Source organism: Rhinopithecus roxellana, chromosome 2 (assembly GCF_007565055.1).
Source record: "Rhinopithecus roxellana isolate Shanxi Qingling chromosome 2, ASM756505v1, whole genome shotgun sequence".
Taxonomy (NCBI): Eukaryota; Metazoa; Chordata; class Mammalia; order Primates; family Cercopithecidae; genus Rhinopithecus; species Rhinopithecus roxellana.
Window position 1 is genome coordinate 50,319,841 of NC_044550.1, and position 18,315 is coordinate 50,338,155.

An 18,315-nucleotide genomic window follows, 5' to 3' on the forward strand; every position below is an offset into this window, starting at 1 on the left:
CAACATAGAAAGATAGAGATACATAGAAAGATGTTCAACACCACTAGCCATCAGAGAAATACAAAATAAAACCATAGAATGATACCACTATACACTCACTAGAATGGCTAAAAATAAAATCTGATGATGTTAAGTTTGGTAAGGATATGCAGCAACTGGAAGTTTCCTCACATTCATTCCTGGTGTAGTGGTATAGCCATTTTAGCAAATAGTCAACTACTGTCTCATAAATTCAAATGTATTCATTAGGAACTATAAATTCCATTCCTAGGTATATGTGTAAAAGAAATGAAAGCACATGTCCACAAAAAGGCTAATGTTCATAGCAGCATTCAAAATGTTTAATTTGCTTTTCGTGAATAATGGTATTGAGTTTTCATTGCTTGTTTGCTATATGTATCCTTTTTTTAAAAGTAAGTGTTGACTTTTTTAAAAATCAATTTTTTTTTTAATTTTTAAATCAGTTTTTTTTGTTTGTTTAAAGAATTCATTATATATTTTGGGTACCAGTCTGGTTTGTGTTTTACAAACACATACTTTCTCCCAGTTTTTGGCTTAATTTCATTTTTATAACACTGTGTTTTGATGAGCAGAAGTTAATTTTGGTAACATCCACTTTGCCCATTTTTTTCTTTTATGGTTTTTACCGTTTATATCCTGTTAGATAATTTTTTGCCTAACTCAAAGTAACAATGATTTTCCCCGAAGTTTTCCTCTGGAAGTTTTATAGTTTTAGGCTGTACATTTATGTCTGTGATTTGGTTTGAGTTAAATTTTGTATATGGTGTGATGTGTGGGTTGATTGAATTTTTTGTGGGTTTTTTTTTTTTTTGGCTTGTGGATATCCGGTTACTCGAGCACTGGTTAGTGAAAAGTTTTTCCTTCCCTATTAAATTGCTTGACATCTTTGTCAAAAATCAGTTGACCATGTTTGTGTGTATCTGTTTCTGGAATTTCTATCCTTTTCCATTGATCTACATGCTTTTACCTAGTGGCTTTGACCACTGCCACCCTATCTTGATTACCGTAGCTTTATATTAAGTCTCGAGATCAGGTAATATGAGTCCTCCAATTTTGTTTTGTTTCCAAATTGTTTTGACTATTCATTTCTTTTTCATGTAAATTTTGGAGTCATCTCGTTGATTTCCAAAAACTAAAGTCTGCTCTAATTTTGATTGGGATTGCATTGAATCTATAGGTAAATATGGGAAAAACTGATTCCTTGAATATATTGCCTCCAAATCCATGAGCATAGAATATCTCTCTATTTACTTAAGTCGTCTTTGGTTTATCTCATCATTGTTATCAATGATTATCTCATTAGTGATTATCTCATCATTGTTTTGTAGTTTTCAGTATACAAATCTTGCACATAGTTTGTTAGAATTACCTCTCAGCATTTTATGTGTTTTTAGTGCTATTATAAATGGTACTATCTGTCTGTCTATCTATCTATATCTATGTAACTTTTAGTTGTTTCATTGTTGATATGTAGAAACACAATTGATTTTTGTATAATGAAGTTTGTATACTGCAGTCTTGCTAAGTTCCCTTATTAACTTAGGGAGGTTTCTTTGGTACACTCTTCAGGGTTTTCCATGTAGACAATCATGCTGCCTGGAATAAAGACAGTTTTACTTCTTCCATTCCATTGTATGCCTTTTATTTATTTTCATACCTCATTGCACTGGCTAGGACTTCTAGTATGTGTAAAAACAGAAAGCATTCAGTCTTTCTTCATTAAATGTGATGTTAGCTATATCTGTTTTAAAGAGGCTGTATATCAGGTTGAGTAAGTTCCATTCTATTCCTGGTTTAGTAGAGCTTTTATCATTAGTAGATGTTGAATTGTGCAAGTCATTTTTAAAATATCTATTGAGATTATATGGTTTTTAGTCTTTATTGATAATGGTAAATTATGTTATTTTTTTTAATATGGAATTAGCCTGGCATTTCCAGGATAAATGCACTTGATCATGATGTAATTCCCTTTTATATGTTGCCAGATTTGGTTTCCTTACATTTGGTTAAAAGTTTTGCATTTGGCCGGGCGCGGTGGCTCAAGCCTGTAATCCCAGCACTTTGGGAGGCCGAGACGGGCGGATCACGAGGTCAGGAGATCGAGACCATCCTGGCTAACACGGTGAAACCCCGTCTCTACTAAAAAATACAAAAACTAGCCGGGCGAGGTGGCGGGCGCCTGTAGTCCCAGCTACTCGGGAGGCTGAGGCAGGAGAATGGCGTAAACCTGGGAGGCGGAGCTTGCAGTGAGCTGAGATCCGGCCACTGCACTCCAGTCCGGGCGACAGAGCGAGACTCTGCCTCAAAAAAAAAAAAAAAAAAAAAAAAAAAAAAAAAAGTTTTGCATTTATGTTCACAAAAAATAGGAAATTTCTAGTCTTCTTTTCTCTTAATCTCTTTGTCTGGTTTTGATATCAGGATATTGTATCTTATAAAAGGCTTTGGGAGAAGTTTCCTTCAATCTGGATTGAGCTAGTTAGTATAAACAAGAATATATAGTGTGCTATCTTTCGTGTAAGGAAAAAGGGAAAATAACACATACGCATATATGCTTGACTTTACAAAAAGAAGGGGTAGTGAGAAGTAATGGGGCCAGAGGTTTATGGGAGGGAATGACACTTCAGAGTAAACCTTTTTTTAAAAAATATAGTTTTGGCTTTTCATAGTGTGTTTTTTTCAGTATTCAAAATAAGGATGGAAATGGCAAATCCTAATCCACCGAAACAAATGAATCTGAATGTATTTTAAATTAGTACTGTACCCTCATTGAGGGAACAAAGAGTAAATCTTAAGTATTTTGTTATTAATAGCATGGTATTGACTATATACCCTCAGCTTAGGTAGAGTTGAAAGAGAAGGGTTGCAGGCAACTCTTGAACTCGTTCTATTAGGTGTACTTTTCATAGTGATATAGACATGGCACTTCTGGAACTTTTTAGGTATATTGGGGATTGAGTAAATGTTTTGAGGTTGTTGGGGTGAGGGTTCTCCCTGAAGAAGGAGGGATACACAAATATGGGATGGGAGAAGGCAACATAAATTCTGTGCAGATGGATTTGAATTGAAGTAATCAGTGTGAATTCATTATGTTTTAAGCCAATATATGTGTACATGTAATTCCATTTCCTAGCTCTGTCCAGCAAAAAGGCTAAGAGTCAAACAGCATACCTATCTCCCAAATCTTGGAATTAAAATTATGTAATGCCATTCTTAACTCAAAGGAACCAGAGCTCCTCACAGAAGTAGATGATTCTAGGATAGAGTAGGGCACATACCAGGTGAGCCTGGATTATTTTTTTAATGCTAGAAAATAGAAACTTTTTTAAAAAAAATAAGAACATGTCACAAGAAGCCTGTTGGCATTCCTACTAGCCAAATTTGAGATAATTAAGTATAATAATAAATTATGAACCATTAGAAATAGTAATAAATCCATAATGATAATAAAAATAAGTGAATGAATAGAGGACAAAGGAAGACTCTTTTTTACAGTAGGACTCTGAACTTTAGAGTTGGAGAAATCATTATTTTGTAGCCAGCATAGTAGATACTAGGTAGGGCAAGAGTCATAACAAAATCAGGGAGAAATTTCGATGAGAAGCAGGCTATTTTCAATGTCTTAAAGCATCACGCCACAGACTGTGTACTAATTGCAAGGGATAATATAGTGATTACGCATTGGTACGATCCAACAACAATATGGGGCAGATGGTCACCATGTGACTCCAGATAGGACACCCTGAGGGGACACATCATCTCCTCTGTAGTATTCTGGCCAAGACTGCATAACCTGAATTTAATCATGAGGAAACATTTGACAAGTGCAAAATAAGGAATGCTCTACTTTAAAAAGCGGGGAGGGAACTGTGGTCCTTAAAAAAGTCAGTGTCGGGCGCGGTGGCTCAAGCCTGTAATCCCAGCACTTTGGGAGGCCGAGACGGGCGGATCACGAGGTCAGGAGATCGAGACCATCCTGGCTAATATGGTGAAACCCCGTCTCTACTAAAAAATACAAAAAACTAGCCGGGCGACGAGGCGGGCGCCTGTGGTCCCAGCTACTCGGGAGGCTGAGACAGGAGAATGGCTTGAACCCGGGAGGCGGAGCTTGCAGTGAGCTGAGAGCCGGCCACTGCAATCCAGCCTGGGCGGCAGAGCAAGACTCCGTCTCAAAAAAAAAAAAAAAAAAAAAAAAAAAAGTCAGTGTCATAAAGTGAAAGAAAGTCTATGGAAGTGTTCGAAATTAAAGGAGACTTAGAAGAGAGAACCACTAACTACAGTTATCTGACTCTAGACTGGATCTTATACTGAATGGGGGAAAATATACCATGCAGGATGTTATTGGATCAATTGAAAAATTAGAATATTGGAATATAGACCATAGAATAGATAAAAATATTGTAACAATGTTATAATTACTGAAGTTGATCACTGTGCTTTCCTTATAAGAGAGAGTATTGCTAAAGAAATGCACATTGGAAGCAGAGGAGCAAAGGGCTTGAATGTATATAGTTTATTCTCATTTGCTCCAGGAAAAAAAGTGTATGTGTGCGTGCGTGTGTGTGTGTGTGAATGCAAGAAAGTGTAAGAGAGCTCAGGAGCACAAATGTAAAGAGGTGACATTAGTAATGACTGAATCTGAGTATGAGTGATTTTTGTATTCTTAGTAAATTTTCTGTAAGTTTGAAATTATTTTCAAACAAAATGTTGAAAACATTTAAAAATATCTGCCTTTTTTTTTTAAACTTTCCTCATTTATAAAGGGCTTGATTCTTTCTCTGGAACCAGTTTGGAATGAACATTTTTGAAATATTTTACTGTGTGTTGGTGTTATGGCCCTGCAAGCCAACCATTGTTAAATATGACAGTAGTTAGTGGGAAAGAAAGGAGTCATTCTGTGGACGGCCAGAGTCTAAAACCTAATTATAGGGGGAACTATTTGTTAATTTATCAAATTTATGGAAGTATCAGCTACAATGTCTAATAAAGTATTTGGAGGTTATTGTCATTATCAGTTATCTTTTCAAGATATTTTAGAATGGTTCTTTTATATCAAAAATCTAGTCGTTGTCCCCTGATTTAGATTATCTTGTTTTATAAACTAGGAAAGAGTCCCATTTTTAGCCCTAAGAGCGTAACTGTTTGTTTATTTTTAAAAAATGTTAATTGGATGCCTGCTATGTACCAGATTCTTTTTTAGGCATTGGAACTGTAGCATCAAACAAAACCATTGCCCGCATAGATTTTACATTTTTGTGGAAGGACATAGACAAATAGGAACAGAAGGGAAATACACCTGTGAGATTATCACAGTGCTTATATCAAAATAACACTTATTTTACTTAATAATGGCCCCAAAGCATAAGAGTACTATGCCTCATTTATAAATTAAATTTTATCACAGGTATATATGTATGGGGAAAAATGTTGTAGATATAGGATTCAGTACTATTTGAGGTTTCAAGCACGTACTGGGGGTCTTGGAACATATCCAACCCCCAACCCACACAGATAAGGAAGGATCTACTTTAATCATCTCTTGGAAAAGCATATAGGGAGAGAATAGCAAGTATAAAGGCCCCAAGGCAAGGATGTGCCTGGCCTGTAAAAAGAATGGCAAGGAAGTTAGTAGGAAGTGAAGTCAGAGGTAATGGGGGCCAAATTTCATAGGTTCTTTTATGTCATTTAAAAAAAAAAATGACTTACTCTGAGTGAGATAGGAAACCATTGGGAGATTTTGGGAGCAGATGTTATGCGATTTCTGATTTATGTTAGGTTGTCTGGATCACTCTGGCTACTTTGATGAGAAAGGACTTGAAAATAGGACAAGGGTAGAAGTTGGGAGGCCAGTTACTAACCTGTGGCAAAAATCCAAGCGAGAGACAATACAGACTTTGATCAAAATACTAACTATGCAAGTGGCAAGAAGTGGTCAGATTCTCAGTATTTTTGTAGATAAAGTCAATAATACTTGCCAGTGGGTTAGAGAAGAAGGGTAAGAACTTGAACTTTAGAGGTCAAGCAGAGGAGGAACTAGCAAAGAAGGCTGACAAGGAGAGGTCAGTGAGATAGGATGAAACCAGTAGAGTTGGTTCTGGAAGCCAAGAAAAGAAAGTGTATCAGTATGTGATATGCCATGCCAAATGCTGCAGATAAGTCAAGAAAGATGAGGACTAACAAGCCTTTGGATTTAACAATATTCAGGTAATTGATGACCTTAAGTTTCAGTGATGTGTTGTGTAGTAAAAGTCTCATTGGAGTGGGTTAAATTTGAATGGAAGTATACTTGTAGACAGGGAGTATATGTTTGTGATGTTTTGCTAAAAAAGGAATCAAAGATATTGGCCATCACCTAGAGGTGTATAAGGAGTTGAGAGGTTTTGTTGTTTGTTTTCTAATGATTGGAAATGTATTTGCCAATTATTTTGTTTTACTGGAAGGAGGAAATTGATGGCATAGGAGAAAGAAGTGGGATTTCCTAGAGCAATGACATTGGCGTTCTAGGCATGTAACATCTAGTAGCAAAGTGGAGGAGTTAGATTTTGATGTGAATCCTGAAATTCAGTAAAAGGGTACAGATTCAGGTGGGGAGGTAAATGTCATGAGAGATTCTGGAAGTTCTCTTCTGATTGCCTGTGGCTTTTGAATTTTTTTTTCTTGTATGATGCTTTTCATCAGATTATCTGGCAGGAGTCCTGGTAGGCCTTAGGAGGACTACAAAACTGCTTGTTAAAAAATTTTTTTTCATAACATTTATTTTTTGTTTTTATTTAGTTTAGCTGGCTATTTTGTATAAAGTTTGGAAAGAGACCCCACAAAATCTTTCTGGGCTATTTGGAAAAAAATTTTCTCATTGATCTTCAAGCTAAATATATATATTTTTTAAAGAGACAGGGTCTTGCTATACCACCGAGGCTGAAGGGCAGTGGCATGTTTATAGCTCACTGTGGCCTCCATCTCCTGGACTCAAGTGATCCTCCTACCTCAGCCTCCTAAGTACCTAGGACTACAGGTGTGTGCCACCATGTCTAGCTAATTTTTTAATTTTTTGTAGAGATGGGGTCTCACTGTGTTGCCCAGGGTGGTATCAAGCTACTGTTCTCAAGTAATAGTCCTGCCTCGGCCTCCCAAAGAGCTGGAATTACAGACATGAACCACCCACTCCCAGCCCAAAGAGTATCATTGATTCAAAGGGTCTTGGAATTTACAGAGCACAATTTCCATTTTAAATATTAATATAAGAAAACCAACTCAGAAGACATAGATAGGCCAGGGACATATAGATGGTCATCTAGCTAAGTCTGGAATTCAGGTTTCTGTGGCATTTCAATTTACATAGTTTAATTTTGAAATTTAGTTTTTATACATATATGCATGTACATTTAAACTTAACCCTCTGACAATGTAACTGACTTATTCTAAATTGGAGGCAAGCGAAGCCTGAAGTAAAAATATGTAAAATGTCAGGGTCAAAATGGTAACTTTAAATTGTGGTCTAAATTGTGACCTGTGTAAAACTTGATTCCTGAGAATTATATTATATTGCATATTGCAGTTAGAATGTACTGAAATCATTTTGTAGCATTTGCTCTTCGCTGAGTTTATTTCAGAATGAAAGATTGTAAATCTAGATTGATTTTATAATATTTTAGATTTCTGATACTTTAAGATGTCTGTAGATTACATTTATATTAAAAAATGGGTTGAGAAAATCATTGGTACTCTAACTTGCTGTTGCCAGTTTTCTGTCCGCCTGCTATTTTTGCTTCTGCTCCTTTATCTCAACAATTGCCTGTATTTGGTCAAGACTGGTAAAACCAAGTAATGAGCATCCAAATACATATAAAATACACATGAAAGAATATGAAAATGGCAAATAACTCAGGAGGAAAATGGGTAAAATATATGAATAGGCATTCCATACAATAGAAAATATGAGGTAGCCAGGAAACGTGAAGGAATACTCAGCATCATTAACTGTCAAGGAAGTGCAAACTAAGACCATAATTAGATGCCATTTTATACCCCAGCATTAAAAAGTTGGCATTACTACATGTTGGAGAGGCTGTAGATGTGGTAGTTCCACTACTACCTGTTGGTAGTGAAGTTATAAATTGCCAGACACTTTAGGGAAAGTAAAAATTGGCATCGTAATGAAAAGTTAAATTTAAAATTACTCCCTAACTCTTAGGCATTACTTAAGAGAAACTTGGACACATGTGGAACATGACACGTGTCAGAACTTTTATAACATAAATGTTCATAATAGTAAAACAAAACAAAACTTGGAGGGGAAAATAAGCTATTGACAAGAGAATGGATAATTAAATTGTGGTATGTTTGTACAATGAGTATTATTTTGCAGTGAAAATGAATGAACTACAACTATATGCAGCAATATGGGTGAGTTTTGGAAACATAATATTAAATTAAGAAATCAAATCCTACAAGACAGGAGGATAGATTTTGATACCATTTTTATAGAATTCAGAACCAAGCAAATATATTGTTCAGGAAGATGTACCTATGTGATACACTGTTTAAAAAGCAAAGTAATGATAAACACAAAATACAGGATTGCAGTTACAGGGAGTGGCAGGGATAAGAGAGGTAGAGCATGGAATGGAGGAGGAGCAAATTAGTAGAACAATACCAATAACTTACCCTTAGGTTCTTGAGTTGGGTGACAGTTATCTGGATGTTCATTATATTATTTTGCTTTGAATTTTAAATGTTCCAAATAATTGTTGTATGTAGTAATTAATATATTAAAAGATAAGCTATAATCTGAAGTCATAATTTAGGAGACATGTCATTACTTCTACCCACTCTCTGCTGCCACCTGAATTCCTAATGGCACTCAGTATTTCACTAGAATTATCTTGTTTTAAAGCTTTCTGTCTCTTTAAGCCTCTATTATCTGCCATCTGGCAAGTGACTCAGTAAAAACTTATTGGATGAATAACCAGATCAATGATTTGAGGAAATAATTCAGGATATTTCTTAGAAACTACCCAAGAGGTAGACTTTTAAAGAGTACTTTTCCTTAATCTGATTTAAAAAATGGGCAAAAGATCAGAATAGACATTTCTCAAAAGAAGACATACATATGGCAAACAAACATGCATGAAAAAGTGCTCAGTGTCATTGATCATCAAAGAAATTCAAATCAAAAGCATAATGAGATACCATCTCATCCCGTTAAAATGGCTTTTATGCAAAAGACAGGCAATAACAAATGCTGACAAGGATGTGGAGAAAAGGGAACCCTTATACACTGTTGATGGGAATGCAAGTCAGACATTATAGAGAACAGTATGCAGGTTCCTAAAAACCTAAAAATAGAACTGCCATGTGATCCAGCAGTCCCACTACCAGGTTTATACTGGAAAGAAAGGAAATCAGTATATCAAAGAGATATCTACACTTCCATATTTATAAGCACTGTTACCAACAGCCAAGATTCGGATGCAAACTAAGTATACATCAACAGACAAATGGATAAAGAAAACGTGGTTCATACACATTGGAGTACTATTCAGCCATAAAAAAGAATGAGATCCTGTCATTTGCAACAACATGGATGAAACTGGAGGACATTACATTAAGCAAAATAAGCCAGGTGCAGAAAGACAAACTTTGCATGTCCTCACTCATTTCTGGGAGCAAAAAATTAAAACAATTGAACTCGTAGAGAACAGAATGATGGTTACCAGAAGCTGGGCAGGGTAGTGGGTGGGACAGGGGTGGGGATGGTTAATGGGTACAAAAATACAGTTAGAAAGAATGTAGAAGATCTAGTATTTGGTAGCACAACAGGGTGACTGTAGTTAACAATAATTTATTGTACATTAAAAGTGACTAAGTATAATTGGAATGTTCATAACATAAAAAAAAAAAAATGCTTGAGATGATGGACACCCATTTACCCTAATGTGATTATTACACATTATATGCCTGTATCAAAACATCTCATGTACTCTATAAATCTATATATTTAAAAATTAAAAAGAAGGATTTTTCTTCTACTTCTAGCTGGGTTTCTATAAGAACCAGCCAGGTAATGAGATAGACCAGCAAAACTGGGTTATTATTGGTTAGGTTTTTGAATAATTACCTGTCTGTTGAAGGCAATATTACTGGTTTTGTTTGAACTATAATAATATGATTATAGAGTTTAACAAATAAAGTTATATAACAAAAACACATAGCTCATCTAAAAAGGCAAATATCATTAAAGATGATGCTATTCTTTGGTATAACATTTTAGAGTTAGAAGGCCCCTAGGAATTAGTCTAGGCTCCTCATTTTTGAATTAAAGAGCTTTAGGACCAAAAATATGTTTGACTACAAGATAGACTTGTTGAGAGCAGAGTTACTAGAGGCCTAGAAACTAGATCTCATGATTCATATGCTAATGTTTTCATATTGAAATACTGACTGGTAAATGAAAGGAAACATTTATATATCCTGTATAAGACAACCCGAATAACTTGAGACTAGAGTATGACCTTTGAATGAGGCAGCAATTTTTAAAATTTTAATTTAGAACAAATCAATTCAACTCTATACCACATTTATCTTGAGACGCACGACAAATACACCTAGAGAAATAGCAAGAATTTTTTCTCCAAGAAAAATGACAGTGTGGTCTGTGATATATAAATGAGTCCTGGACCAGAAGTGGTAAGGGTTGAGTTCTGAATCTGGCTCTAACACTAAGTAGTTGTGTTGTCATTGATTCTTTGCATAACTTCTCCAGGTCAAAGTTTCCTTATCAATAAAATGAAGAAGCGGAATCAGATGGTCTATAGAGAGCAGCTTTAAATAACTATTTTTCATGGATTTTTAATGGCAAATTTAATCTATTTTAAATAAAGTGCTATATGTTCCATTATTAAACAAGCAAGACATCAAGTAACGAGGTAAAGAGAATCAGTAGAAAATGAATGACTCGGGGGCGGAGCAAGATGGCCGAATAGGAACAGCTCCAGTCTCCAGCTCCCAGCGTGAGCGACACAGAAGACAGGTGATTTCTGCATTTCAACGAGGTACTGGGTTCATCTCACTAGGGAGTGCCGGACAATCGGTGCTGGTCAGCTGCTGCAGCCCGACCAGCGAGAGCTGAAGCAGGGCGAGGCATCCCCTCACCTGGGAAGCGCAAGGGGGAAGGGAATCCCTTTTCCTAGCCAGGGGAACTGAGACACACAACACCTGGAAAATCGGGTAACTCCCACCTCAATACTGTGCTGTACCAAGGGTCTTAGCAAACAGGCACACCAGGAGATTATATCCCACACCTGGCCAAGAGGGTCCATGCCCGCCCACAGAGCCTCCCTCATTGCTAGCACAGCAGTCTGCAATCTAACTGCAAGGCAGCAGCGAGGCTGAGGGAGGGGCGCCCGCCATTGCTGAGGCTTAAGTAGGTAAACAAAGCTGCTGGGAAGCTCCAACTGGGTGGAGCTCATACCAGCTCAAGGAGCCCTGCCTGCCTCTGTAGACTCCACCTCTGGGGACAGGGCACAGCTAATCAGCAACAACAACAAAGCAGCAGAAACCTCTGCAGAACAAAGGACTCTGTCTGACAGCTTTGAAGAGAGCAGTGGATCTCCCAACACGGATGTTGAGATCTGAGAACGGACAGACTGCCTGCTCAAGTGGGTCCCTGACCATGAGTAGCCTAACTGGGAGACATCCCCCACTAGGGGCAGACCGACACCCCACACCTCACACAGTGGAGTACACCCCTGAGAGGAAGCTTTCAAAGCAAGAATCAGACAGGTACCTCGCTGTTCAGCAATATTCTATCTTCTACAGCCTCTGCTGCTGATACCCAGGCAAACAGGGTCTGGAGTGGACCTCAAGCAATCTCCAGCAGACCTACAGGTGAGGGTCCTGACTGTTAGAAGGAAAACTAACAAACAGGAAGGACACCCACACCAAAACCCCATCAGTACGTCACCATCATCAAAGACTAGAGGCAGAAAAAAACACAAAGATGGGGAAAAAGCAGGGCAGAAAAGCTGAAAATTCAAAAAATAAGAGCGCATCTCCCCCTGCAAAGGAACGCAGCTCATCGCCAGCAATGGATCAAAGCTGGAGGGAGAATGACTTTGACGAGTTGAGAGAAGAAGGCTTCAGTTCATCAAACTTCTCAGAGCTAAAGGAGGAATTACGTACCCAGCGCAAAGAAACTACAAATCTTGAAAAAAGAGTGGGAGAATTGATAACTAGAATAATTAATGCAGAGAAGGCCATAAACGAACTGACAGAGATGAAAACCATGACACGAGAAATACGTGACAAATGCACAAGCTTCAGTAACCGAATCGATCAACTGGAAGAAAGAGTATCAGCGATTGATGATCAAATGAATGAAATGAAGCAAGAAGAGAAATCTAAAGAAAAAAGAAGAAAAAGAAATGAACAAAGCCTGCAAGAAGTATGGGATTGTGTAAAAAGACCAAATCTACGTTTGATTGGAGTGCCTGAAAGTGAGGGGGAAAATGGAACCAAGTTGGAAAACACTCTTCAGGATATCATCCAGGAGAACTTCCCCAACCTAGTAGGGCAGGCCAACATTCAAATTCAGGAAATACAGAGAACGCCACGAAGATACTCCTCGAGAAGAGCAACTCCAAGACGCATAATTGCTAGATTCACCAAAGTTGAAATGAAGGAAAAAATCTCAAGGGCAGCCAGAGAGAAAGGTCGGGTTACCCACAAAGGGAAGCCCATCAGAATAACAGCAGATCTCTCAGCAGAAACTCTACAAGCCAGAAGAGAGTGGGGGCCAATATTCAACATTCTTAAAGAAAAGAATTTTAAACCCAGAATTTCATGTCCAGCCAAACTAAGTTTCATAAGTGAAGGAGAAATAAAATCCTTTACAGATAAGCAAATGCTTAGAGATTTTGTCACCACCAGACCTGCCTTACAAGAGACCGTGAAGGAAGCACTAAACATGGAAAGGAACAACTGGTACCAGCCATTGCAAAAACATGCCAAAATGTAAAGACCATCGAGGCTAGGAAGAAACTGCATCAACTAACGAGCAAAATAACCAGTTAATATCATAATGGCAGAATCAAGTTCACACATAACAATATTAACCTTAAATGTAAATGGACTAAATGGTCCAATTAAAAGACACAGACTGGCAAACTGGATAAAGAGTCAAGACCCATCAGTCTGCTGTATTCAGGAGACCCATCTCACATGCAGAGACATACATAGGCTCAAAATAAAGGGATGGGGGAAGATCTACCAAGAAAATGGAAAACAAAAAAAAAGCAGGGGTTGCAATCCTAGTCTCTGATAAAACAGACTTTAAACCATCAAAGATCAAAAGAGACAAAGAAGGCCATTACATAATGGTAAAGGGATCAATTCAACAGGAAGAGCTAACTATCCTAAATATATATGCACCCAATACAGGAGCACCCAGATTCATAAAGCAAGTCCTTAGAGACTTACAAAGAGACTTAGACTCCCATACAATAATAATGGCAGACTTCAACACCCCACTGTCAACATTAGACAGATCAACGAGACAGAAAGTTAACAAGGATATCCAGGAATTGAACTCATCTCTGCAGCAAGCAGACCTAATAGACATCTACAGAACTCTCCACCCCAAATCAACAGAATATACATTCTTCTCAGCACCACATCACACTTATTCCAAAATTGACCACATAATTGGAAGTAAAGCACTCCTCAGCAAATGTAAAAGAACAGAAATTATAACAAACTGTCTCTCAGACCACAGTGCAATCAAACTAGAACTCAGGACTAAGAAACTCAATCAAAACCGCTCCTGAATGACTACTGGGTACATAACGAAATGAAGGCGGAAATAAAGATGTTCTTTGAAACCAATGAGAACAAAGATACAACATACCAGAATCTCTGGGACACATTTAAAGCATTGTGTAGAGGGAAATTTATAGCACTAAATGCCCACAAGAGAAAGCTGGAAAGATCTAAAATTGACACTCTAACATCACAATTAAAAGAACTAGAGAAGCAAGAGCAAACACATTCAAAAGCTAGCAGAAGGCAAGAAATAACTAAGATCAGAGCAGAACTGAAGGAGATAGAGACACAAAAAACCCTCCAAAAAATCAATGAATCCAGGAGCTGGTTTTTTGAAAAGATCAACAAAATTGATTGACCACTAGCAAGACTAATAAAGAAGAAAAGAGAGAAGAGTCAAATAGATGCAATAAAAAATGATAAAGGGGATATCACCACCGACCCCACAGAAATACAAACTACCATCAGAGAATACTATAAACACCTCTATGCAAATCAACTAGAAAATCTAGAAGAAATGGATAATTTCCTGGACACTTACACTCTCCCAAGACTAAACCAGGAAGAAGTTGAATCCCTGAATAGACCAATAGCAGGCTCTGAAATTGAGGCAACAATTAATAGCCTACCAACCAAAAGAAGTCCAGGACCAGATGGATTCACAGCTGAATTCTACCAGAGGTACAAGGAGGAGCTGGTACCATTCCTTCTGAAACTATTCCAATCAATAGAAAAAGAGGGAATCCTCCCTAACTCATTTTATGAGGCCAACATCATCTTGATACCAAAGCCTGGCAGAGACACAACAAAAAAGGAGAATTTTAGACCAATATCCCTGATGAACATCGATGCAAAAATCCTCAATAAAATACTGGAAAACCGGATCCAGCAGCACGTCAAAAAGCTTATCCACCATGATCAAGTGGGCTTCATCCCTGGGATGCAAGGCTGCTTCAACATACGCAAATCAATAAACGTACTCCAGCATATAAACAGAACCAAAGAGAAAAAACACATGATTATCTCAATAGATGCAGAAAAGGCCTTTGACAAAATTCAACAGCCCTTCATGCTAAAAACGCTCAATAAATTCGGTATTGATGGAACATATCTCAAAATAATAAGAGCTATTTATGACAAACCCACAGCCAATATCATACTGAATGGGCAAAAACTGGAAAAATTCCCTTTGAAAACTGGCACAAGACAGGGATGCCCTCTCTCACCACTCCTATTCAACATAGTGTTGGAAGTTCTGGCTAGGGCAATCAAGCAAGAGAAAGAAATCAAGGGTATTCAGTTAGGAGAAGAAGAAGTCAAATTGTTCCTGTTTGCAGATGACATGATTGTATATTTAGAAAACCCCGTTGTCTCAGCCCAAAATCTCCTTAAGCTGATAAGAAACTTCAGCAAAGTCTCAGGATACAAAATTAATGTGCAAAAATCACAAGCATTCTTATACACCAGTAACAGACAAACAGAGAGCCAAATCAGGAATGAACTTCCTTTCACAGTTGCTTCAAAGCGAATAAAATACCTAGGAATCCAACTTACAAGGGATGTAAAGGACCTCTTCAAGGAGAACTACAAACCACTGCTCAGTGAAATAAAAGAGGACACAAACAAATGGAAGAGCATAGCATGCTCATCGATAGGAAGAATCAATATCATGAAAATGGCCATACTGCCCAAGGTAATTTATAGATTCAATGCCATCCCCATCAAGCTACCAATTAGTTTCTTCACAGAATTGGAAAAAACTGCTTTAAAGTTCATATGGAACCAAAAAAGAGCCCGCATTGCCAAGACAATCCTAAGTCAAAAGAACAAAGCTGGAGGCATCACGCTAACTGACTTCAAACTATACTACAAGGCTACAGTAACCAAAACAGCATGGTACTGGTACCAAAACAGAGATATAGACCAATGGAATAGAACAGAGTCCTCAGAGATAATACCACACATCTACAGCCATCTGATCTTTGACAAACCTGAGAGAAGCAAGAAATGGGGAAAGGATTCCCTATTTAATAAATGGTGCTGGGAAAATTGGCTAGCCATAAGTAGAAAGCTGAAACTGGATCCTTTCCTTACTCCTTATATGAAGATTAATTCAAGATGGATTAGAGACTTAAATGTCAGACCTAATACCATAAAAACCCTAGAAGAAAACCTAGGTAATACCATTCAGGACATAGGCATGGGCAAGGACTTCATGTCTAAAACACCAAAAGCAATGGCAACAAAAGCCAAAATTGACAAATGGGATCTAATTAAACTAAAGAGCTGCACAGCAAAAGAAACTACTATCAGAGTGAACAGGCAACCTACAGAATGGGAGAACATTTTTGCAATGTACTCATCTGACAAAGGGCTTATATCCAGAATCTACAAAGAACTCAAACAAATTTACAAGAGAAAAACAACCCCATCAAAAAGTGGGCAAAGGATATGAACAGACATTTCTCAAAAGAAGACATGCATACAGCCAACAGACACATGAAAAAATGCTCATCATCACTGGGCATCAGAGAAATGCAAATCAAATCCACAGTGAGATACCATCTCACACCAGTTAGAATGGCAATCATTCAAAAGTCAGGAAACAACAGGTGCTGGAGAGGATGTGGAGAAATAGGGACACTTTTACACTGTTGGTGGGATTGTAAACTAGTTCAACCATTATGGAAAACAGTATGGCGATTTCTCAAGGATCTAGAACTAGAAGTCCCATATGACCCAGCCATCCCATTACTGGGTATATACCCAAAGGATTATAAATCATGCTGCTATAAAGACACATGCACACGTATGTTTATTGCGGCACTATTCACAATAGCAAAGACTTGGAATCAACCCAAATGTCCATCATTGATGGACTGGATTGGGAAAATGTGGCACATATACACCATGGAATACTATGCAGCCATAAAAAGGGATGAGTTTGTGTCCTTTGTAGGGACATGGATGCAGCTGGAAACCATCATGCTCAGCAAACTATCGCAAGAACAGAAAACCAAACATCGCATGTTCTCACTCATAGGTGGGAACTGAACAATGAGATCACTTGGATTCGGGAAGGGGAACATCACACACCGGGGCCTATCATGGGGACGGGGGAGTGGGGAGGGATTGCATTGGGAGTTATACCTGATGTAAACGACGAGTTGATGGGTGCTGATGAGTTGATGGGTGCAGCACACCAACATGGCACAGATATACATATGTAACAAACTTGCACATTATGCACATGTACCCTAGAACTTAAAGTATAAAAAAAAAAAGAAATAAAACTGTTTACCTTTGCAAAAAAAAGATAGAAAATGAATGACTCATGATGCATATTCTGAACATAAACTGAGTTTTCTTTTCCTTTCCTTCATCAGGTATAATACTCCTCCACGCCTGCTTCAGGAAGAAAGTGCCTGCCATTCTTATCATTTCTAAGCAGGTTCATGCCAGCCCAGAACAGAGAATCAGGTCAGTTTTAGGATTGTTTTATTAGTTGAAAAAGGAGCTAGGAACAGAATTGTGATTGTCTTTTCTGCATTATTGTGCAGCAGCAAGACCAGTGACTTGTGATTCAGGAGTTGGTTTTCAACTGTCCTTTACCACTGATGACTGGTAACCTTGGGCAAGCCTTCTTTGCTTGTTGGCTCTTAGTTTTCTGCAGCAAAAGAGAGCTACATTATAATAAGTTATCTTCAGTTTCAATTTTGGTTGTAAATCAATATTACTTTTCTTGTAGGTACCTACAGATGATAAAAGTCATATTTTTAAAGCATCATTTCCTCTTGTTTTTTCCTGGAAAAATCTAGTTGTTGTTAAAGCACATGCTTTGGAACTCTTTCATCCATTGTATTGTAGTTTCTTTGAGTGACTAGTTTAAGGAATAAACTATCTTGTGAGGCCCTTGAGAGCGCTGTTTCTATCTGCGTTTTAATGTTTTATTTTGTTGTTATTAAAACGTTTATTTTTTACATGAGGTTATTAGTTTTTCAATAATGTTCTTTAGCTTTAGATAGGGTACCTTTTTGACCATGTTGGTTCTCCGTTGATTGCAAGTAATCAAATTATTTTAACCAAAAATGGGAAAACTTTTGGGAGTGTCCCAGGAGATGCCACAGGATCCAAGAACAGAAATGCAGCTGGACTGCACAATAAGAACCCAGTACCAAAGACAATAAGATTTCCTGCAGGCTCTCAACAGAGTGTCTCTTCTCTGCATGTCGATCTCATTCTTCTCTCTCTCTTTGGGAACTAGCTATCATCACATTTCTATTCTTTGTGAGGTGAAGCCTGCTTACCACTGCCTCCCAAGCATAATACCTTATAATCCAGATCCCAGAGAAAGGCTAACTAAGCACTCGATATTAATTTGCCGGAACAGAATTTGATTCCTCAGTCAGATATCTTTCGACAAATTGTGGCTTAGTACATGGTAATTTAAAAGCTTTGCATTGGCTTTCTTTGTTTTAA

General features: G+C 37.7%; 1 protein-coding gene across 2 annotated transcripts in view; it reads left to right on the forward strand.

Annotated features, from left to right (window-relative positions):
* Positions 1-18,315, forward strand: part of WDFY3 (WD repeat and FYVE domain containing 3) — a 312,187-nt gene that overhangs the window by 23,992 nt on the left and 269,880 nt on the right. The window contains exon 2 of one of the 2 annotated variants that reach the window (XM_030915939.1): positions 17,223-17,316. The exons of the other annotated variant lie outside the window; for it this stretch is intronic. The gene's annotated coding sequence lies outside the window, so the exon portion shown is untranslated. The remainder of the gene's footprint in view (positions 1-17,222; positions 17,317-18,315) is intronic. 2 annotated transcript variants of the gene reach the window in all.